Consider the following 24,648-nt stretch of genomic DNA (forward strand, 5'->3'; position numbering starts at 1 on the left):
GAGAAAGGAATACTTTTTGAAGTCACTGTTAAAACATACATATAACATGATAACAAATTCTGCCTCGGGTAGTATACCTGAAGGCATCACGGCTTTATTTGAAAATGGTCACAACTTTGTGAAATGTTGTTTTTTCACATGGAAAAAAAGTAACTTCTTGGTTTTCCCACTGTACTGCAGTGATGAAGGAGGAGGTGAGGATGAAATCATGTAATTCTCTGCGGCAGGCAGGCAGCCCCACATTACCCAACTTCCCTAGCATGTCCAGCAATTTGTAGTCGTCTTTTAATCAGCTGTATCTTCAATTGAGCTGTATATTTAATGAGAAAATCAATAAAGGTTTTAGCTGCAGTCTGATCATTAAGCAAGGTCCCTAGGTTGCCATGACTAGTTTGTTTCCCCCTCATATCTAATTATATTGTTTTCATGTCGGTAGTAATTAATACTGAAGGTTTTTCTAGGCTCTTATTATACGACTTCACTGCTTCACATGTTAACACGTCATATGGATTTCTTTTCTGTTTCATTCATCTGTCTCTCTTTCTGTCTGTCTCTGTTCGTTCAGCTGTCCACCTGTCTGTCAGCAATGTTTCTGTTTGTCTGTATGTCCACCTTTCTTTGTATTTTTCCTGTCTGTTAGTCTGTCTTTCTGACAATTAGTTTGACTTTCTTAGTTTAAATGTAACAATGCAAAAGAGCTGTGTTAATCATTATCTTCTGTCCTGATAGTCACACCTATTGCACCTGTGGCCTCCTAAGAAGACCTGATCCTTAATCATCTCTTCTCAGCATAACATTAACAACCCGATTTTTAAAAATACCAACATTTTGCCTTGTGCTACCGCTTTTGCCTGTTGTTGCGTTGCATATTCCATCCCTTTGGTTATGAATGCTGCACAGGAAAAGAAAATACCAATTAAGTCCTAAAAAAAAGAAAAGAATAACCAAGATTATTCGACGTGTGCTTGTGTTGTGACATTTTGTGTAAAAAATCATGATCGCCAGAGGATGACAACACCAAGAGATTGACATTCTGAGTGGAATATCTTAACAAACTATTGATTGATTTTTACAGAAGGTTCAGTAAGTCAAACGTTTGTATTCAGTGAAATATCTCAACAGCTAGGGTCAAATGTCTATGGGAAGGATTTCTGGGAAATTTACAGAGATTCATGCTCTCTTAGGATCCAACTGACATTGTTGATCCCCTGACTTTTCCCTCACCGTCACAGGTTGACATTTTTTGTTAACTATTGGATAAATTGCAATGAAATTTGATACAGATATTTATCATCCCCAGGGGTGAATTTTAAAAAGGTTGATCACCTAACCTTCCATCTAGCGTAGGGTGACCAGACGTCCCCGGTTTCCGGGGACAGTCTCCGGTTTTGGTGACCTGTCGCCTCCTGGCTCTGTCCCTGGAAATGTCCCCGGTTTTCATTGGGACTGACAGACCCAAAACTGTAATGAGAGAAAGAAAACATTGACCAAACGCAGCCGATAGTTGCTCAAGATGGCCAGAGCCAGTGCTGCTCAGAGATGTTTTAGAAAGCTGTATTTTACAATGCTAAAATTACTGATTATTTACATGGAGTGTGGTGGGTTTAGCAAATGCACTTTTATGGTTTAAAAAGGGTCTTAATCTTTGACCGAAAGGTCAACCTCCTTAGAAATCCTTTCCATAATGTTGTCAGACACTTAGAATAGTAATCTGAGTTTGTCAGTACCAAAACATGCACTTTTATGAACATAAATACAAGCTTGACAATTATCCTATTAACTTACATTGTAGCTTGTTTTGCTGCTGCTGACTGCAGAGATCTCATTTAATACTGCATCAATGTCAAAGGAAAATATTTCCTCAATAGTTTTTATTGTATCCGTTACTCAATGAGCTGTTGCAGAAACAAGCCTGAAGCAATAAAGGAAAAGCTGTCAGATGAGTGCAGTTCAGTAAACATTACAACATTCCTCTCTGAGGTGTAGAGCAAGACAAGTATGAAGTAGCAGCAGGGGTGACTCTAGGATCAGTCTTTTGGGGGGGCTCAGCGCTTAATAAGAACAGATCTATAGGTCTAGTGTCCCCGTTTTAAAATTTTACAAAAACAAAAACATGACGTGTTTTGGAGATGCATACGCTTCTGATCTGAAAAAGCTCCCCGGATTTTGAATGAGAAATCTGGTCACCTTAATCGAGGGCCATCCTCTGGTCCCATTAGCCTCAGCTGTACTTTTTAGTCAGTGCTAATTAGCAAATGTTAACATGCTATCATGTTAAACTAAGATGGTTAACATTATACCAACTAAACATCAACATGCTAGCATTATGATTTTCAACGTGTTAGCATGTTGATTAGCTGAAAGCATTGCTGTAGTGTTGTTGCAACATTGTATTAACCAGAAGTCTCTTCAATGCCATTGATTTGATTCCTTTTCCAATTGAACGTAGTCTCATCATAATTGCTGCTCATATAGATGATGAAATGTGTGCAACCTTAACAATAGTGCATGCAGAACCTGGGCTGGTAGGCAGGAGATAAATAAAATAAATAAATAAAAATGCTCAAGTTTTTTAGGAAATCGTTTTTTATTTGCAGCTGTTGTATTTTCAATGGGGCCAGCCAAAGCAACATAAAGCTTAAGCGGCAAGCCTTTACTGTTAAATCAATAAAACAGATAATGTTGACAAGCCTTTTTCATTGCACTCCCTCCCCTTCCTCTCCCCCCTGCATCCTGTCAACACTGTCTGAAGTGTCTCTGCTGTTATCTTTCTCAATAGAGACCTGAGCAGGCTCTTTTGAGCAAATATACTCTAGACCTGGCATAAATACATGTGTGCTGCACTGAACTCAGCAAGCAGGGCTTTTGATTTTTACTTGTGTTTTAATAACTGACGGCAGAAGATGCTCATTTTGAGTGAAAGTTGCATACAGGACGTAACTGTATCTATTATACTCAATCAGCACTTCATAACTTATGCACAGAAGTTGTTTAAGTTGATTAATGTTTTGTGCTGACCAAACAAGAACACAACTAAGCATGTTTGCTGGTCATTGTTAAGCCCCTTATTTGCACCTGTAGTGTATGCTGCTAAAGAGATATGCTGTTGTGACTTTTAGGATTTTCACCAAACTCAATTATTCATGTAGCTTTCGTTGGACAGTGTGAACAAGGTGCATACAGAGTTTTGACTGGATAGGCTGTTCTTTTGAGTTGATTCTAAGTTCTTTCTCTAAGCCACTAGTTTTTATGAACATCTGTACCATAAATACAGGCATGCCTCATCCACTTCCTTATCAAGCTAGAGATAAATAGCTGTGTGTGTGTGTGTGTGTGTGTGTGCGTGTGTGTGCGGGTCTCTGAGTGTCTGTGTGAGTTTTACAGGTGCACATGTGAGAAAAGAGGGACGGGGCTCTTTGGGTAGCCCATAAATCGCTCCACCCTTCGTCATCCAATCTCTGGGCAATGTCATTCAAACCCCCCGCACTATCCATTACCTGGGTATAATAGGCTCCTGGCCATGCAGTGTCCATCTTATTATTAGCCCATAACTTTAAACTATCAATAACTTTGAGCTGTGGAGGGGCGGAAGAAAAGGAGCAGAGGGAGAAAACAGTAGAGAGGTGAAGGAAGTTAGGGAGTCAGAAAGAAAATGTTAGGGTAACGAAAGTTCTTAGCAAGTTGTTGAAAGAGCAAGTGAGTCCATGTGGTTTGTTTTGGTAACTTTGCAGGCAAGGTTTTTGTGAGGAAGGTATCCTTTACTTTCTGTCATGGCGGCTTGCTGCCTGTGGAGGGCAACCCTGAGCCTTGTCATTACAGTGTGGAAATATAGAGAAATCAATGAGAGAATTTATTTTAGCCGATTCATTCACATTGCATTAAGGGCTTTTAAATCACAGAACTGGTGACAACAATGTTTTTGTATTTTTTTATGAAATGAACAGATTGGTGAGTGGTTATGAGACTTTACAGGCATTCAGTAAAGCTTTAAATGTCAAATTTATCATTTCACTCAGTTAATCTGACTTTAGAAAAACAAACCTGTATACATCTATGATTAATACAGGGAATTGTTTATTAGTTTGGTAATTAATAATTTCTAAAGAAAATGGAAAACAGTGTTAACCTGACATACTTTTCTGATGTCACCAACTTGAAGTGGTGACACTATTTAAATAACTGCTCTTCTAAAGATTTGTATAGGACCTTTTCTTTAGATAAATGTAATGGCAATCAATGTTATTTTTTAACACTCATTCTGAATGTCTCTCCTTTAAAAATGTACAAACTACTTTTCATTTGGATTACAGTTTGTTACACATTGCATTATTTTCATTCACAGAAGGGTTACTTTAGTCACACCATGACAGTGGGGATTCAAATTATACACGGATTGACATAAGACCATCCAAAGCCATATTAGACGCCCAATAATGCAAAGAATAATTGACTGGAAAATTGGCCTTTTAGCTGTGGCACTTTTAATGCAACTCAAAGCTTCAACATGAATATTGTTTCCATTGAAACAAATACAGAACCTCCTTCTTCCACAAACACACACTAACACACTTGCCTAGTAGAGGTTGACATCAGAGTGTACACAAGATATAGATATGATCAATACGGTTTGCTCTGCTTATTGATTTTATATGGGATATGTGGTGTGTGAGTAAGCAAAGCTTTTATAGCATCAGAAGTGATTGTTTGAGAAGGGGGGGGGGTTCTTTTTTGTCGGCCCTATAGTTCGGTTACTACAATACTGTATTGATACTTATTACCTGTGTAGCTTAATGCACAAAGTATTATCACTGCCAGATCGGGAAAAGCTCAGAGTATCAGCCCTGTGTTTAACAGCCAGTAATGCCAACCACCTTTTGTTATCACTGACCACAGCTGGAAAATCTGAGATCAAATTTGATCTTTAAACATTTAGTTTAGTTTTATTTTTTTAAATGTTATTAAGTGGACTTCATATGTGAAGTAATATGTTGACCTATGTTGATCAAATTGGGATTTGAAATGTGGCTCTGAAGTTTTTGTTTTACATATGAGAAATTCCCCTTGCGCTTTCAGAGGAATTTCTACTAAATAGAGATTGTGGGAAATTGCTGTCAGTTTTGGAATGCAACTAATGAACGTCAGACTGGATGTTGAACTGACTGCAGCTGTAACGCAGAACCATTGATATCAGCATCAGCCTTTCACAACCCATAACCATTCCCACGTCGAATATGTTGGCCTTTAAGGCGGAGAATCCCACCCAACATGCATTCCAGGCTTCACAACATCAGATGCACAGATTTTATTTTGATTCTTTAATATTTTTTTAATTTAGTAAAAAAACTTTGACAGATTGCTAGGACCACACACACATCCTTGTTATGGTTTTCAGTGATTGGTAGGCCATGAAATGGCAAATAAAGCATCTGAAGAATACTTTATGTAAAAAATGCCAATAGAACTAGTATTTTCAACATCTTGCTCAGTGCTTTTGCTTATATGTCCCTTATGTTATTTAAATTTAAATTAACTGCATTTATATAGCACTTTTCAAATACTACTCAAAGTGCTTCAACATAATACAGGCACCATTTGCAGACATCTATACACTGTGGCTGAGTGGCTGAGGCTGCCTACATGGTGCCACCTGCAAATCAGAAAATTTAGATGAAGATTCACACACATTTATACTTTGATGGCCCACATTCGTGATCAATTTGGGGTTCCATGTCTTGCCCAAGGACACTTCACCATGCGACTGCAGGGCCAGGCATCGAACCACCGACCTTGCAATTGGTAGACAACCGCTCTACCACCAGAGCCACAGCTGCTGTAAAGTCCAGTAATAAAACCACGCTCAGACCTATCTTAGTGAAACAGAGGTGCTCTGCACATTGAATTTTACAAATGTTTCAAACAGCTAGGGATTTGCCAGGCCACACATCTGTGTAAAAGAAAAATGGGTCCTACACGCAAAAATTAGAGCTCACGTTTCATTAAGATGATCACATAACACAATAAAACTAAAATATCAACTTTATACATTAACATTTTTAAGTACTTGTCTTAAAGATAACCTTTCCCCTATAAAAGGCACAGTGAGTATAAGTAAAAGAACGAGCAACTTAAGAGATACATTTTCGGATTTTTAGTATCCACACAGTTTTCTCTGATTGTTGCTAATGATATCACATCTAAGCATAATTGTTCCTGAATATACCTCCACTTTTAAGATCATGTGTAAGAATAAGTCAGTTATTTGTACAGATTGAGGCTCTATGTTTATTTTTTATTTTTCTGTTTTTTGGCAAAAAGAACATAGCATTTGTGAATGAGGCCTGATGATTTTTATGGGGAGCTCTTATTTAAGTATTTAGGCCTTAACAGATGGTTGGTAAGAGGGAAAACTTCCCTGCATACTATAAGTGGTAGAAAGTGTGCCCTTAATATTACCTTGAGTCAACCTGCAGTTTTGAGGCTCTTTTAAAACCTGAAGTAAAGCCATCGCCATCCTTGTTGTTGATCTAGAAAACTAAATAAATCAAATGTTAGTGAATCCATATTGGGGTCTCTGTTTTGCCTAACACTGTTATTATTTCTTAAATAATATATCTTATTAATCAGGTGTGATTTTGCTCTTGTTGCTGTCTCAAAGCAGTGGGGTTCATGCTTCCTAAAAAGCCGGTGCATCAAAAATATTCTTTCTACAAATTATAATTTCAACCTTTACTTTAAATCTAACCCCATACAGTCCAAAATAGAGTTAGAGAGCATTCACTATTAAAGTGGCCAGGTAAGTAATACACTGCAAAAAAGCACGCAGTGAGCAAAAACAAAGACTAAACCAGTGGATGAAAGGAGGATTTACTCGGTGATGGTGGCATTTGCGTGTCTCTGTTCATGTGTTAAAATGTACTTCCAATCTTTTTAAGAACAGCTTGAATTTTTTTAATGTAATTCCCTGGCAAGTATTGTAAGTTTGTGTGCGCGTGTGCATAGTTTGTGTAACCACTTGTCACCACTACCCACAACACCCTACAGACCAAGGAGTTAGAAGTTATTTTAATTTCTCATTTGGCAGAAGAAACAAAAACAACTGAACTTGGATCCAGTTTCCCAGTCAGTCATCTCCAGCCCACTCATCTGGACCTGCACAACCGGCCCATTCAAAGACACATTTTTCCTATCCTGCTTCCCCTCCCTATTTCTTTTTTTCCTGTTATACCATGTTGTAACTGAGGCTCTCCTGGTTTTTGATGATTGATAAATATACTTCTGTAAATGAGATACAGTGGCTGATACTTGGCCAATATTTAGTATTTTTTGAAAAATGTGATTTATTTCATGCCCTCAAAAATAACCAGGATTCCCAGACAAGGCTATTGCTGACAGGATGGAAAAGCTGATGAAACAGCATTCAGACCCTTATGGACACGAAAACTCCCCCCTGAAACACAGAACAATGTTACTTATATCAGGCTGTTTTTCCATTATTTTTTTTTTTAATTGAATTATTTTAGGGTAAGCAGCTGCTTCAGACAAGGTGACCCAACACCACTATTCAATGGCAGGAGAAATATGCTTACTGCCAGGAAACAAGAGATGAAACCAAACATATTAAACAAAATGAAAGAAACAAGGGATGCATGACAAAATCAAATTAATTGCAGGTTTTAATGTTGACTTGTTGATAGCTAATATTAAGATCAAAAAATTAGATTTGATTGACATTGACGTATAAAAAATATAATTTTGATGCGACAATCCACTAGGATTTTGTACATTGATAACTTGAGGGCTTTTACTTTTATGTAGGTTGGTTATATGTATGGTTATAAGTAAAGTTACCACACAAGAAGAACATTTTATTTTTCAAGTGCCCAATTCACACAGAGTACATGTATACACATAAAGGGACACGTGCAGGAGCACACACGCGCGCATGTCAAACCTCTCACCGGTCAGATTATGGAGGGAAATGTTTTTCATTTTGGATTGTTTAAGAACGCAGGAACCACATTCCCTTGACATTTTCATTCAAAGTTGGCTGCATCTCTCATCACGCAATTTAAAACAACGGCCGTAAAAATAGAACACAGTAAGAATGTTCACCCTTTGCTGGCAAAATTACACTTAATGGAATGAAATACTATATTTACATACATACTTTGTGCTTTAAATACTTGCAAAACATAAATGCTTACTACACTGATAATTACTTTTGATTAGTTTTTAGTTTTTCAAAATTGAAAAAAACAGCCCTAAATTAACTTATAATTAACATTTCTAATACTGTATAAATCTTATTTCACATTAATAGTAGCATTTAATTACAAACCAGACACTTCTGTATTTTATATGTTTTTAAATACACAATTTAATAAAAAGATTGCAAATAATACTCAGACGGAAAGATTGTCTTGTGTTTGATTAAGGAAATTAAAAAACAAATCTACGCAAGGGTGATGAAAACTTAAGCTAATGTAGTCATAGGTAAAATCATGGAGATTTATTTATAAATCCATATTTTAATTAGTGTCTTGGATAATTATGAGGTGGGGTATAAAAACAAACAAATAAATGCACGACATGATTGTTTGCATTCACATTGCCTGGGAAAATAACTTTCCCTTTGAAAAAGAGGCCACTGTTTGCATTGCATCCACAATTACCAGCCACGGCATTAAAACAATATTCAAACGGGATACCAAGGTCAGCACCGACTCCCACCACGCTTTTTGGAGATGGCACTTATAATGAGGATGTAGCACAGTTTTTTTAAGTAGTATATTTATAGTGTGTTTTGTCTCAACTTGTTCTTATTTTTTCCCTTTTTGTCTCTTTTCATCTTTTGCTGTATTTGTATGTTTCTTGGTTGTTTTTTAAAGTTTGAACAGCATTAACATTAGAGCTCGGTTGCACATTTCATAATGCTGTATGTTCACCTTCTTGGTGGGTCGATTTCTCAAGACAGAGACTTAATTTGAGATATTGGCACCAAGGTTTTGACACAAAAATCACTCAAGTACCCTTGAAACTAACTGAATCAGTAAAAGAAGCTGTTAAACAATAGCTACCTACATTCTCTTTCACTGTATATATTAAGTCTGGGAGTGAAGAGACGGACAAGCAAATGTGAGAAAGGAGCGGCTGTAATTTAGATGAGAAGGGACTGATTTTTGGGGAGAGATGAAATACTATCGGAGTGATCAGTTTTTACAAACTGGCCTGGTAAAATAAAGCGGTGAGAATAATAGGCTTCCTGTCAAAAGAGGCGAGAGAATTCCTGTCATTGCTCACGCCGGCACCCCTAAGACCTCTCCTTGTGTTAAACCTGCTGGCATTTATTTGCTTTAGAATTACCTGCCAGCTCAATTTAGTAATAGCCTGTGTCATAAGAAAGCAAACCATCCCCTTTGCCCCTGCCCTACCATACCTGTATGTCTGCACTTCTGTGTGTGTTCCTTTTGCGGTTGTGTGTGTGTGAGAGGGAGGGAGAGAGAGAGAGACTATAATTTACCTACGTATTGCACCTTTGTTTTTGTATATTAATCTGTGCTTTGACGCATTTAGTGATACGTGTGAGTTTCTATGATATTATGTTTTTTTTGCATACATGCATGTCAACAGGCGGGGATTATTCCATCAGCTGACTCCCAACTTCATGACCTCACTTCTCACCATCCCCCCCCCATTCCTTGTCCAACCCATACAGGAACAACTCCGACACCCGAAATTACCCATGTCGAAACAATGACCGTTCTATTTATAAGTTCACCGCCTTGCCTTTTGTATTGGCTGACACCATTCCACGCGTGCACACACAAACGCACATACATGCGCGCGCACACACACACACACACACACACCAGTGACGACTGGTTTAGGAATAGTCCTGGTTTCCCTTACCCTGCCACTTTGCAGCAGATCTGTAGATTTGCCCGGCTTTGATGTATACTTTGTGAGTAATTAGAGAGAACTGGGTCAGCACAGGGCAAGAAAGCAAAAACACTGTTGTTCTTCTAGTGGGTGGGTGGCAGGGGGTGGTTTAATGGGGTGGAGGGGGGGTTGAGGGTGACAGGAGGTTAAAAGGCTGTCGAATATCAATTCAAGCTTACAAGTGACCCATTTTGTTTTTGCTGAATTAAGATTAAAGCAAATAAATGCTGCTGTCTCTCTCTCTTTGAAATTATTCCAATAGAATATGTAAAAATGTAAAATAGAATAGAAAAATAGAAAATGTGATTGTGTTCTGCAACTGTATATCAAGTTAGAATAATAAATTGGTAATTGTCTTACCAAATGGTTTGTAAAATGAGAGAGGCAGTGTAGTTTAACTTAGCACATGCTTGCCATGGGCAAAGCAGCTGAATTTATCCCCATTAAGTGAAGGTCTACTGTTCCTAAATCTAATATTACTCCATTTTTATGTTTATTCTTTTATCATAGCATCTACCACTTTTGAAAATACAAAATAATATTAGATGTTTAAAATAAGATATGCTTGAAACAAATGACTAGTTATTGAAGGAACAAATTAATATACACTTAATAATAACGTTATTTAGGCTTTGTCAGATGGCAGTTAGATCAGTTCTCTACTAAATTATGCATTTTTAGACTGAAAAAGTGTGATAAATGTGTTACTGTACATATAGAAATGTATGATATAAATATAAAGACTTGTAGTACAAATGTACTTATTTAATCGCTGACTTTGGACCCGCCTAAAACAAAGCTGGCAAAACAAATGAGATAAAATTGCTGTCTAAGTGACGGATACATTTGATTTATTTATTTTCACTTTCATGCCTATTCATGAATGAAAAGGTGGAATGTTGGATAGGTTAAGTGAGGAAAATGTGAAATATCATCTTTGTTTAGAAGCATCTTTTAAAAGCATCAAGCATTAAATTAAGACCTCACCTATAGACTGGACACAATTTGAAATCCTGATTGATAGTTTGCAAAATAATTGTTGTGTGTACAGTATGTAACTATCAAACTCAAATGTGTTAATTTCTGAAGAAGGTTAGGAATTAAAATCTATTTGAAAATGCAATAACTTGTCATTTTACCAGTCAAGCAACATTTATTTGTGTCATTAACTCCATTTAAACATGACACAGCCCACTTTAAAACTTTGATTTACGGTACTAGTGGACAATAATCAAGGCACTACCTGTAAACATGGGCAGACTTTTAGACTAGGAGACTTTTAAGCACAATGTAAATCCTATTCAGAGATGATTTGTGTGGAGGTGTCTGGGGAGCAGGGCGGCTACCTGTGTATTTTACTGCCATCACAGCATTGTGTGAAAGTAAACAAAACAGTGGCGATGGGAGCTGGGGAACAACAGCTCTGGCAGCAGGACACTGATTGGGATGTTGATGTTGATCATCCCTACTGGCCTCTTGCCCTTCCTGCTGTGGCCCCTGGCTTGTCCCCGACAGATACCCTAGGTCATTTCCCATGCGTGTCAGTGCACAAATATACACTCTTCCCTGTAAGTGTTTATAGCCACATGCTGATTCCTGTTAATCTGCTTCTTGTCGGGCCAGGGTGCAGGGAGGGTCCTGGTGGGTTTGTGTTGGACTGGGAGGCAGCTGAAGGTGGGTTAAACATTCACACACACAACCTGAAAGCCCCATCTGACAGATCGCACCAGGCCTGGGCTTCTTTTTACACTGAGCAGATGTGGTCTCCCACTTGTTTTCCTTAGTAATTGTCCCTCATTAAGTGAAAGCATGTGCCAATCAAACAGTTTGGAGAGTGAGAGCAGGGCCTGGGCCAGGGCAGAGAGAGAGGGAGTGATGTAGAGAGACCTAAATCCTTTCCATAGTTTTTTTTAAAGCACAGTGTCATTTCAGAGTCATTACTAGATTAAAGGCAAGCCTAACTGTGGTGCGAGAGAGCTGCAGCAGCTGCAGCATTGGCATTATTATGGCTCATTTGACTTTCTAGTGGTTACAAATTTGATGATTATCACATTTAACACTTGCCATGTTCAATTATAGCTTAATGCCATGTAGACTTCAATCTTAAAAGGGGTTTTACTGTCATTAATCTGCGTTACCATCAAGGCATGATTTATTGGATGTACGACTATTACACTTAATTGAAATTGAATAGGGCCTTTTTCTTTGGGAAATATTTAAAGCATAATTAAATGTATTTTGACTATTTACAACATATCAAAGTACTTCCTGTAATGTGAAATTGTTTTTATTTTGAGGCCTCTCTCAGTGGAAACAATAGTCAAGTTTTTGCCTTCCCTAGGTTTTGGTTTATCATCTGTCTATCTTTCATTTTATTAGATGGATGGGTAGCTCTTTATTGTCTTTGCATATATTTACACAACAAAGCTTCAGTTCTGGTTTGCTGGTTTTAACACCTGTTTTTTTGTTTTTTCTTTTAATCATGGGCATCCACTCTCAGTCCACAAGCTCACAAAATCCAATTGTACATTAATAGTCAAGCGCAACATCACAGAGAAGTCAAAAATACTGCTAGCCATAGAGATGCATATTTGCAAAAAATGAAACTGTCTTAAAAAACAAACATTGGATTTGAAATCAACAGGTGGTGAATCTATGATTTCACTTTGATGCCCATGTTGCTCTGTTTCTGTCAAACCTTTGAAAGGAAATTCTTTGCTAAAACATGTCAAAAGAAGTTGATAAGTATCTTGACTAATTTTGTCTAACGCTGCTCTACGGCCACCACAACTTCCCTCATACACTCTCTAACCTATATGTAAATGTGATCTTTCATATATAACTGTGAGTGGAAATGTGGGGAAAGCGAATCCCAATTCTCTCCAATCAAACTCTGTCTGATTGGAGTGAAAACCTGAGGGTTAGGGATTTTAAATTGCCTGATAGAAAATGATGGAAGTAAAAGAATTTTAATTTTCTTTTCAAAACCCATGTGTCCCACCATGCGTTTCAGACAGTGACAAAACTATCCTCACAACAAAAGGGGGCTGGGAGAAAAGAGTCTCCTCCAAAAAATAAAAGCGAAAAAGCTTTAAAAAAAAACCCGAAGATATATGAAGTCTTCATGTCGATGAACTACCATTCATTTTCACTTTGAAGTCCTGCGAACCGTAGTGAAGTGTGATTGCATGTGACAGTTGCCGAGTCTGCCGGTTTATTATGATGGATACACCCTGCCTCCATGGTGGTGCTGTAGCATACATGTACGCATACGCACACACTCATGTACACACGCACATACACAAATACATGGATACACACAGAAGTGGGTTTATTAAGGCATGTATATACAAACACAGAAATGGAATCACAAATAGTGTGAGCCAAATCTTATTCTCTCACAGTCGTATACAGAGACGAGGTTATTTTAGATCCTCCTTTTAAATTGTACATTTTTGTACATTATAAGACTTCTGTTTCCTTTCAGTGGAGTCATCTAAGCTAACATTTACCTTTTAGTTTGCTTTCTGACTTATTTAAATCAATTTTAATTATAGAAACAGTACACATATATATTTTTACTGCATTTCATAAAAATACCCAGATGAAAGTTCTTTATACAGTTATGCACAACTTTCCATGCCAACCTAACTCCACTCCATGGCGCAGCGATGCCCAAAACAAGCATACACACAAACAATATATATACAGTACACATAGTATACAAACTGCATGTATGCACAACACACACATACATATATATATATATATATATATATATATTTTAATTGTAGGAAACTTTATACTTGCATTTTGACTTTTGGTTCAGGGTGTTTTGAAGATATTTGTGTTTGGGAAATTATTTTGACCAGAAACAGTGAGCTGCTCTCTAAGGCACCCTGTTTGAGCATAGGCATTAAGCAGAAAGGGGAGTTGACCAGCTGATGCGCTGATGCACGTCAGTTGATGCCGATCAGCTGGTGCAGGTCAGCTGGAGCAGATCAGCTGATGAGAAAGTGTTGTTGGCCATTAGCGTTTGCAGCGTCTTGACTACTTGCCCCGCCAGAACTGACGCTGACACTCAATATCTCGTCTCCCACAATTTACGTCACCTTAGTGAATACTTGGCTTGCTTGCTAGCTAGCTTGCTCCGCTATGTTCCACAACAAATGTAACGTTATCTTACCTGAAGTGTTTTATCCAGAAAAGCTTTATCAGCCGAGAAGTGAAAGAACGAGCAAGATCCGTTGCTTGTGTGAGTAATTTTACATTCCGGTACGAAACACACAGGCATTGTAGTTTTAGCGAGACTTTACCCATGCAAATTTGTAGTGTGTAGTCTTTCTAATAACATATTCTCACAGTCTAATACTTCAACAGTTTTATGACAAACTGAGACAAAATTATCTTTTAAATTGATGAACATTAAATGTGTAATCCATAGTTCAATGCAAACGGGATCCAATAAAATTAATAAGATCTTCCCGTTTGCAACCATATTGTACATATTTCTTTTCTCTCTATTACATTTTTTTTTTTGCCATTCAGTTTATAAAAAAAAGGTTTAAAGTGCATAATTTCTTCATATCCAAATAATTAATCTGTAATCATTTACATTCCTAACACATATAAGGTCACAGTAAGAGCAACATAATGTATCACAAGACTCACCCATTGACAATCCACACCACTAAATAAGCGAAATATACTCTCTCTTTCTTTCTCCTCACTCACAACTTAATGGACACACATCACACACACTAACCCACACCCTTCTTGATCTTGACACAAACCATTAACCTCAGCTAGGTTCACCTATGCCGGGATACAGGAAAGCAAATGCATCCCTTAACGGTACCTGGAGCAATCTTTTCCTGTTTTTGTGCCCAAAAGCGACTTGTTCAGTTTTTGCATATTGCATCCATTTGTCATTGTTAGTCAAGGGCACTGCAACACAGTCTTGTCAGCGGTGCAATTTTAGGCGTTCTGTTCAAACGTTACTGTGTGTGTGCGCACACATATATCTGTCAGGTGATTTTAAATTTGTTTTTATGCCTATGAATGTATGCATATGAATGATGACACATTGCACACCTTCTCAAAAAGAATGGACAAAAGGTGAACATTACATTGTTCCCTGAGCAAATCGTATACATTTTAAGCAAAACTTTGTGCAACATATTTGTTTCCACACGTTATGCACGCTTGCATAGACAAATTGTTAGCTAAGGTTCTGTTGGTATACAGGTAGCGTAGTGGAAATATACTTACTCATCACCACATAAATCCGTGTTTAAATTCTCAAAAATGTACCTTCGGCTTGATTGTGCATGCTTAAGAATGCAGGTGGAAAGCCTGTGAGGGTGCTTGTGCAAGCGTTGATATTGGGGGGGATAGTGTGCATTATGCCTTCCCTGCGAATGTCCTTGCTGCCAGGTGAAGAAAATGCGGTTGACAATACCATACGTCACAAATGTATTACAAGCCTGTATACAGCCTCTCATCAGTGTAAGCAACAGGCTAGCAGCTCTCTGTTAATATAAGTCACCTTAAATTCCCAAATGAATAGCCTCATATCAAAATTAGCATCGCCTTCATTTAATTTGTCCTCAACCATTTTTTTCTCATACTGTTTGATGCTACAGTACATTTAATGTTGCTTCAGCACTGCTTATGTACCCTTAGCTGGGCACATGCAATGTGCATTCCACTGTGTACTGTAGTGCAAAGTAAACAATGAAAGTTGTCTTAAATTATGTAATTTCTGCACACTGATCATAGACTGCAAATTGACTATTGCAAAATATGCTGCACTGAAGCATTTTAAATGGTATCTTGAAGGTTTACAAATGGACAAATGGATCATTCCTTCATAAGTTAGGAATGATCCACTGCTCATCCTCAGAAAAAGTATGACTCTTCACGTGTGTGTTGCCTGTGCATATGCAACTGTGTCTGAATGTGTGTAAGTGTAGGTGCAAGGGAGTGTGTACAATGGATATTGTGTGTGTGGGTGTGTTTGTGTGCGTGCTTGTGTGCGCGCTTGTGTGTGCTTATATCATTAGTGCGTAGTGTGTAGGCTGGAAGTTTTTGTGGATCAATTTATATTAATATAGCTTAACATTTTATTGTACTGTACATATCTGTTTGTCTGTGTGTAGATATCTACGTGTATATACAGTATACATATGTTGTATGTGTCAGCAACCCGAGCACCTTAGAACTGAGCATGTGTGTGTCCAAGTGTACAGTTCCTATGAACCAAACCAAGTCCCCAGCTGCTGTGTCTCAGGACTTTCTCTTTCAACATCTTTTCCTCTCACCCAGTGGAAAACTAGAAAACTCTCGGAGATTGACAGTGGGATCACATACAATTTGACAAGCGGCCACCACAAAAAGGCCTGTTGGATACCTAAGTATTTTTAATTAAACAGCTCTCTGCACTCGCAGCGTACTTTTCCTCACCAGTTCAAAGTCTCATGCTTTGACCCATGTGTTACAAGTTTGTATCAGTTTTCCATGGCTGTGTTTTGCTTGGCGCCTAAGACACGCAATCCTAAATTGTCTTGTTTAAAAGCTAGTTTGTTTACAGTTCACTCTCTTTCTCGTGCTCTCTTTACCACCCTGCCATTACATTACCACATGTGTGCAGTGTGTTCAGGTTCAGGGTGTAGATACCCACTCCCAACAGGCCCGGTTTGTATAAACGGCAAGTTCATTTTAAAAGAAAGAAATAAAAAAAAAAAAATCATGTCTATTAGCAAATGGAAAGATCCGCTACACAGTCAACCCTTCACTCCGTCGTCATTCTGGTTTATTTAAACGTTAAAACAAGTAAAATGGAGTGTTCATCTGTTACTTGCTCTTCATCAATATCATTTGTCTGTCTGATGTAAAATCGATATGACATACACTGACACAATGCCAGAGCAATGGCAAACGTGCCATCATTTGTCATCGACTGGCAATAAAAATATGTCAGAATTGATTTTAGCCCATTTTTCCCCCTCACTCTCTATATCTTTCTCTCCCTCTCCCCTCTCTCTTCCTTGCTCTTTTGCGGTAGCAGCAATAGAAAAAAATAAATGAATGTTATTATGACTGAGGCATGGTCAGCCTTGCCAAACTCAATTAATATTGGAAAAGGAGCTGTAATGATTTGAGGGCCTGTGTGTTATGTTTTCATTGAAATGCCCTGCCAGAGATGTTAAAAAAAGAAAAGAGGGATAGGTGTATGGATGTTTGGGTCGGTGTATTCTGTGTGTGTGTGTGTGTGTGTGTGTGTGTGTGTGTGTGTGTGTGTGTGTGTGTGTGTGTGTTACGAGACTTACAAACTTTTGCCTGTTCTTTCTATCTTTATTTTTTCAGTATTTGTATTTTTATAAGTAATTTTCCTCTTAATTCTATTTCTGGTTTAGCTGCCATAGTGTTTTGTGCTCCACTGCAAAAAAAAATAACCTTGGATTAAAAACATTTATGGATCCTTAAATCACGTTCTAACTGGAGGGAGCTCCGCATGTATGCTCCGTGTTTGTGTGTTGCTTGTTGGGTGTGTTTTATTTTTTGGGGATGATGTTTTATTTTAATTAAAGATTTTATGTGTACGACGATATTATTTAATGTAATTTATTTTTTAACATATTGTGGTATTCTTATCTGTTAAATACTGCAATGGTAACCAATTTCATGCAACCGTGGTCAGACTGACATCACTGATAGAAATTCTCTTCAGGACGGACCTTAGAGCTCATTTTATTTGTTATTTATTTTATTAAAACAACAATAATAATACAACAATTAGGGTGAAAGTCAGATATATTCATTATTCAAATGCCAATTGCAACGCAATAACTGGGAACAGCACCAAAAGTGAGCTTTACAAATCATTACTTGCATTGTGCATTGTGTACAACGTATGAGTTTTTGGTTATTTCTGGTGATCCCTTTTCCCCTGATGATGCCCTTGTCCGTGCGGTTATTTACTGTTTCGTATGGCCCTACATTATGTGTGTGTGTGTGTGTGTGTGTGTGTTCCTTCCACTCTGTGTCCTCTGTGGGTATGTTTGTGTGTGTCAGATTTGCCATCGTGGTTTGTTGCCACTGTGTTGTGTGTATCCAAGTTGCGCTGGTGGTAGCAAGCAACATCTGTTTCGGGGTTGTTGTTCCTCTTGGCTGCTTTTCAATTGGATTTCCTCAAGCAGGGCCAAAAGCTGTCACCTCTGCCAGGCTCTGTTAGCAATCACCGCCGGCCCCTATATTAAGTAGGTGGTTCAGGGCTAAGCTAATAACTCTCCCTCCTCTCCTGAGCCATCACACACCAGTACTGGTGTTGCTGCCGGCCTCAGTGTGTGCCTATTTGTGTGTGTGTGTGTGTGTGTGTGTGTGTGTGTGTGTGTGTGTGTGTGTGTGTGTTTGTGTGTGTGTACACACACTCGGTTTTCCTCTGTAGCTATGTAGAGACAAGCTGGCTTGGGGGTCCCCTCTTCAATGTGACAGCCCAACTGACTGGATATGTGTGTGGGAAAGAAACAGGGAGAGTCCTAATAGCTTGTCTCAGGGAACAACTGATCTGCTTTCCCTAATAGTAGGATAGAAACAAGAAGAAAACTTTGACCCCATCCCCACTCTTATAGACTGTGTACTGTAATGCTCCGTTGTGAAGAGAAGCAAATAAAGAGTTTAATAATAATGGATGGAAATTATGGCATATGCATTGTTTAGCAGGCCATTTCAGTTTTTCGGTATTGTATTTATTGTGGCAAATTTTCCAGAAATGTAAACTTTAATTTATACGTATTAGTATTCAAATTAGACATATATCAAAGATGAGTTTGCAGTTTAGCTATAGAAATGACTCACTTTTTTAAATTCCTTGTTATGCGAATGGGTTTACTAAATTGGTTTGTTATACATTAACGTATAATGTATAATACGCGTTACATCTGCACCAGTAGAACACCGATAGCTGCACTTAGGCATTATTGTTTGGTTAGTATTTAGTTTTTCCACTGAAAACATCAAACTGTCTTGATTCCCGCCTGAGTTGTGCAAAACTTAACTGGGGTTACAAAGCTTTTATTGGGAGGTGTTTATCTCATCAAACTGACAGAGTGGCAGGCTGCCCGTCTACCTGCCTGTCTGTCTGTCTGCCTTCATGTCTTATTGCCAGCTTCTCTGGCCAGCTGGAGCAGTTACACAGAGCTGGATTTGAAATGAGGACCTGCAAAGTATCAACTCTCTGTTTCACAGCTTTGACAGACACTTTGATTTGACATGCCATGAGCAGTTAAAGTGAAAGTTATGTATACATGTTAATTAAACTGTTTATGCGTGGACGGGTCAGAGACATTAGCAAGCCCCAACGCAGAAGTGTGAATTCCCCCCCCCCCCCCCTCTTCACAGCTTTTTAACCTCTTCTGTCTCTTATTTCTGTAATGATTACCAGGTGTGAGTGTAGAATTTTTCCAACCATTTTTTTTGTCAAGTGGGGATGCAGATAGCTCTATTTGTGAAAAGTGTCTCTATGTGTTTGAATTAAGGCTGGGATATTTGACGTTGGGTTCAACTTGTTCAAATAGCTCTCATTTTTGGCAATGGTTGACACTGAAAGATGGAATTCTCTAAAAGGATGTGGAGGTTGCGGTCTTCAGCTCCTTAAGAGAAAGCTGTCGGCCCAATTGGAAGATGTCATTTGTGAAAAGTATATCTATTTTTATTTTTGATATCTGGTTAGACAAGTATAAATCATTTTTGACATTGAGCAATGACAGTGCCTGAAATTCTCCTAAAAACTGGAACACCTGGTTTACAATAACTCATAAAAGTAATGAATACTCATTTATGGTTTTCTTTAAACATGGAACGTTTTACCTTGTGCCATACCAGTAGAGGAAAGATTCTTTTTAAACATGGTTTTTAGTTTCGGTGTTGATATGATAGACTTGCCTAAATGACTCTATGACAAATTTCTGACATTGTATGTTTTTAAAGGCAGAATTTATTCCCCATAAAAGTCAATGTAAAGCATGAAGTTTGTTTTTTTGCTTGAGACCATGCCTGTCTTTTTTGAAAGTGTTGACACATTTTCTACAAATCATATAGATATGCCTTTCTGCTAACCAAATCATATTAATGATTAATGACCAAATTTAAGTCAGTTATGCTACAGGGACATGAAAAACAACATTTTCTTGACTTTATGAGACAGTATAGCTGATGATTGACAGCAAAGAGCCGCTGCAGTTCTGAGTTGAACCCAGCCTGCTGCGGTAGGATATGTGGCACACACTTTACCAGGTAAGCTACTGGGCAGCCCTTTTGTAGAAATTCAAAAAATAAAAAATAAAAACTTTAATATTGGATTTACATTTAAGACATCTTATTGGATCTGACTACAGCTGGCTACAAGCTTGACACTAGTGTAATATTTATTTTGATTAGTGGAGCTGATGTATTTATTACATTGTGTTTAGTCATTGGAGTGACTTTTGCACTTGCCACCTTCGTTGTAGAGATGTGAACCAAGCACTCAAATGCTTGTCACTGAGTCTGAATGAAAGTAAACACAGAAAGTAGCCACCTGAAATGGCCATTATGGCTAACTGTATTGAAATATCCTTAAAACATCTATTGTACTTACCAAACAAAATAATAAGCTCCAAGCTAACAGCAGTATTATGTATTAAAAGAAAGAAAGAGAAAGCTTTCTCTGAGAACAATCACCTTACCGTGGTGACAAGGTTTGTGTGTCCCTGTGAACTTGAGAAATGTGTTGTTTGGAACTTTGTGCTCCTGGAAGAGTATACCATGGCAAAGTGGTCTCAGGTGAGGGGCCAGGCAAAGAAGGGTTTAAAAAACGCTATGACTGAACGAGGAAGAGAAGAAGTGATTCTGCCCGAAGGAAGTCTCGTCCAGAGGGAGGGTTTCTCAGCGAGCCTCTGATGTGGCTGGTTTACCACGGAGCCCGGGTGGGTACAGCCCGAAAAAAAGAACTCTCTCTCCATCCCATGGGCCCACCACCTGTGGGATGAACTGCTGGGGGTGGGTGCGCTGCCACATGGGTGGCGGTGAAGGTCAGGGGCCTCAACGGGCCAGACCCAGGCGCCAGAGGCTTGCTCTGGGGACGTGGAATGTCATCTCTTTGTGGGGGAGGAAGCTGGAGGTGGAGCACTACCAGTTGGATCTGGTGGGGCTTACCTCTAAGCCCAGTCTTGGCTCTGGAACCATACTCCGGGATAGGGGTTGGACTCTTTTAAGGGTTGGAGGCCCCGGGCAGTTTTGGGGAGACTCACAAGCCCCCGGCTGAGTGCCGCTATGTTGGAGTTTACCCCGGTGGATGAGAGGGTTTTGGTGGGGGGGAACTCTGACTGTGGTTTGTCCATATGCACCAAACGAGTTAGGAGTATTCCCTTATTGGAGACCTTGAATGGAGTCCTATATGGGGCTCCAGTGGGGGACTCCATAGTTCTGCTGGGAGATTTCAACGCTCACGTAGGCAATGGTGATGATACATGGAGAGGCGTGATTGGGAGGAACGGCTTCCCTGAATTAAACCAGAGTGGTTGTCTGTTGGTGTCTGTTGACTTCTGTGCTTGTCATGGATTGTCTATAACAAACACCATGTTCAAACACAGGGATGCTCATAAGTGGACTTGGTACCAGAGCACCCTAGGCCAAAGGTCAATGATTGATTTTAAAATTGTTTATGATGGGGGATTGTCGTCAATTTCCCTGGTGGAAGTTGCTGAGGTAGTTAAACTCCACAGTGGCAAAGCCCCGGGGATTGATGAGATCCTTCCAGAAATACTAACATTTCTGGGTGTGGAGGGACTGTCTTGGTTGACATGCCTTTTCAACATTGCGTTGAAGTCTGGGACTGTGCCTAAGGAGTGGCAAAGTGGGGTGGTAGTTCTCCTCTTCAAATAGGGGGACCATAGGGTGTGTGCCAATTACAGGGGTATCACACTTCTCAGCATCCCCGGTAAAGTCTACTCCAAAGTGCTGGATAGGAGGGTTTGGCCAATAGTCATATCTTCTCTCTCGCAAGGATCTTGGAGGGAGCCCGGGAGTAGGCCCATCCGGTCTACATGTGTTTTTTGGATCTGGAGAATTGAGTATGGGGTGAAGGGGTCCCTACTCAGGGCCATCCGATCCCTGTATGACCAAAGCGAGAGCTGTGTCCGGGTACTCTGCAGTAAGCCAGACTCGTTTCAGGTGAGGGTTGGCCTCTGCCAGGGCTGTGTTTTGTCACCAATCCTGTTGGTAGTATTTATGGACAGGATTTCGAGGTGTAGTCGGGGTGGGGAGGGGTTGCAGTTCAATGGGCCGGGGATCTCATCACTGCTTTTTGCGGATAATGTGGTCCTGATGGCGTCATCGGCCTATGACCTCCAGCGCTTACTGGATCAGTTTGCAGCCAAATGTGAAGTAGCTGGGATGAGGATCAGCACCTCTAAATCTAAGGCCATGGTTTTCAGCAAGAAACCGATGGAGTGTCTTCTCCAGTTACGGAATGAGTCCTTACCCCAAGTGAAGGAGTTTAAATACCTTGGGGTCTTGTTTACAAGTGAGGGGACAATGGAGCAGGAGATTGGTCGGAGAATCGAACGAGCAGGTGCGGTATTACATTCAATATATCACACAGATGTGACAAACAGAGATCTGAGAAGGCAAAGCTCCATCTACCGGTCAGTTTTCTTTTCTACCCTGACCTATGGTCATGAAGGCCGGGTCATGACCGAAAGAACGAGATCCAGGGTACAAGCGGCCAAAATGGGTTTCCTCTGGAGGGGGGCTAGCATCTCCCTTAGAGAAGGAGTGAGAATCACAGTCATCCGTGAGGAGCTCGGATTAGAGCCGCTGCTCCTTTGCACCGAAAGGAGCCAGTTGAGGTGGTTCGGGCATCTGGCAAGGATAGCTCCTGGGCGCCTCCCTAAGTATGTGTTCCAGGCACGTCCAGCTGGGCATCGAGGAAGACCCTGGACTAGGTGGAGGGATTATACCTCCAACCTGGCCTGAGAATGCTTCCCCCAGCTGGTTAATGTGGCTCGGGAAAGGGAAGTTTAAGGTCCCCTGCAAGGGCCGCTCCCCCCCCCACGACCCGATCCCGGATAAGCGGACGTAGATGGAAGAGAAAGCTGCCCTGTTGGTCGTTCTCTCCTTGCCAAGAAACTCCATCCTTCATCATTCGTTTTCACATTTTACATTAACATTTTGTTTTCCAAGGAAAACATGACAAATTGTTTTCTGAGATTTTTACTTACCAGTGCTGCGCTGCTTAACTTCACACATTTGGCAGGTTGATGTAGATGAGGAAATCCAGTGCATTAAGGTAAGGAAGGGGGGTTAAGATAAAGGCATTGTTCACTGAGATTTTGTTGTCATTAATAACACAGAAAGACTTTCACTTGTGGATGTGCATTTGTTAGTCTTTGTACAGCATTGGATTGTCAGTAGGAGCATGTATAAAGCCGGGCAGCTGGTGAGCTCCCCAAATTACTAAGGAACTGAAATGAATTTACACTGAACTCACTGTAAAAATGAGGGAAATGTGCAGTGGAAAATTGGGACTGATGTACGTGATTTTATAGGATCTGTCATTGTCCACAGACAAGCTTGTCATGGAGGTTTGAGTGACTGCTGGGCATATGCAATGATGAGGTCTCTGAGTCCTGATACTTTTCCTGAGTCCTTTTTTTTTTTTTTTTTGGCCAGAGTATCAGATACAGGAAACAACCAAAAGGAGAGGAGATTGTCTTGACTTTTTTTCTTATCTTCATTCTTTAGAAAATTGTGTACACCCTGCAAGTTATTGGAGAAATGATCCATGTGCTTAAAAAAAAGTATGTGTGTGTGTGTGTGTGTTTGTTTGTTTGTTTGTTTGTTTGTTTGTTTGTTTGTTTGTTTGTTTGTTTGTTTGTTTGTTTGTGTGTGTGTGTGTGTGTGTGTGTGTGTGTGTGTGTGTGTGTGTGTGTGTGTGTGTGTGTGTGTGTGTGTGTGTGTGTGTGTGTGTGTGTGTGTGTGTGTGTGTGTGTGTGTGTATATATATATATATATATGTGAAATCATATGCTGCCCATTTTATGTTGGTTGTGATGTAAGTGAACGTTCACATACTTGATCCTGGCAGCTACAGGTACATACATCAACAGCCTAGTAGTCTGAATAGTACCCTTCAGCTAAACACAGAACTCCTACAGGCCCAATCATTCTGTCACCTCTTAAAATTACATGACTACTATATAGTACCTATATAGTATTATATAGTACTATATAATACATATACTGTATGTGAAAGGCCCCGATCAATTCTACTCTGCAACTGATTCCGTTAGCTCAGAGTGGAAATTTAAACTGCATTTTTACAGTACATAACAATAAAAGAGAGTATAAGAACATTGTTGTTTGCCGAAGATCTGTAGCTTTTGACATTTGCGGAAAATAAGAATTTAAAATTTTCATTTACACATACATTGAAGCTATTAAATAGGCACATTTACACAAACCCTGGCATAACACTTTTATTACTAGTATTTTACAGTATTACAGTGGTTGATGGATTGCCTCAAACATTTAATACACTTAGTTGAATCTTTAAGGAGGAGCGAGTTACAGGACAGGAGAGGTCAAATGTGGTAAACTTCCAAAAGGAGGTTGTCAGCATTGTAAACAGCCAGTAGTAAACAGTACAAGGGTTTAAGTGAATTAAAT

General features: G+C 39.4%; 1 protein-coding gene across 1 annotated transcript in view; it reads left to right on the plus strand.

The window, feature by feature from the left end:
* The window catches only part of LOC117950898 (adhesion G-protein coupled receptor D2), a 97,291-nt gene that overhangs the window by 26,199 nt on the left and 46,444 nt on the right, over window positions 1-24,648 (plus strand).

This window comes from Etheostoma cragini, chromosome 9 (genome assembly GCF_013103735.1).
Source record: "Etheostoma cragini isolate CJK2018 chromosome 9, CSU_Ecrag_1.0, whole genome shotgun sequence".
Taxonomy (NCBI): domain Eukaryota; kingdom Metazoa; phylum Chordata; class Actinopteri; order Perciformes; family Percidae; genus Etheostoma; species Etheostoma cragini.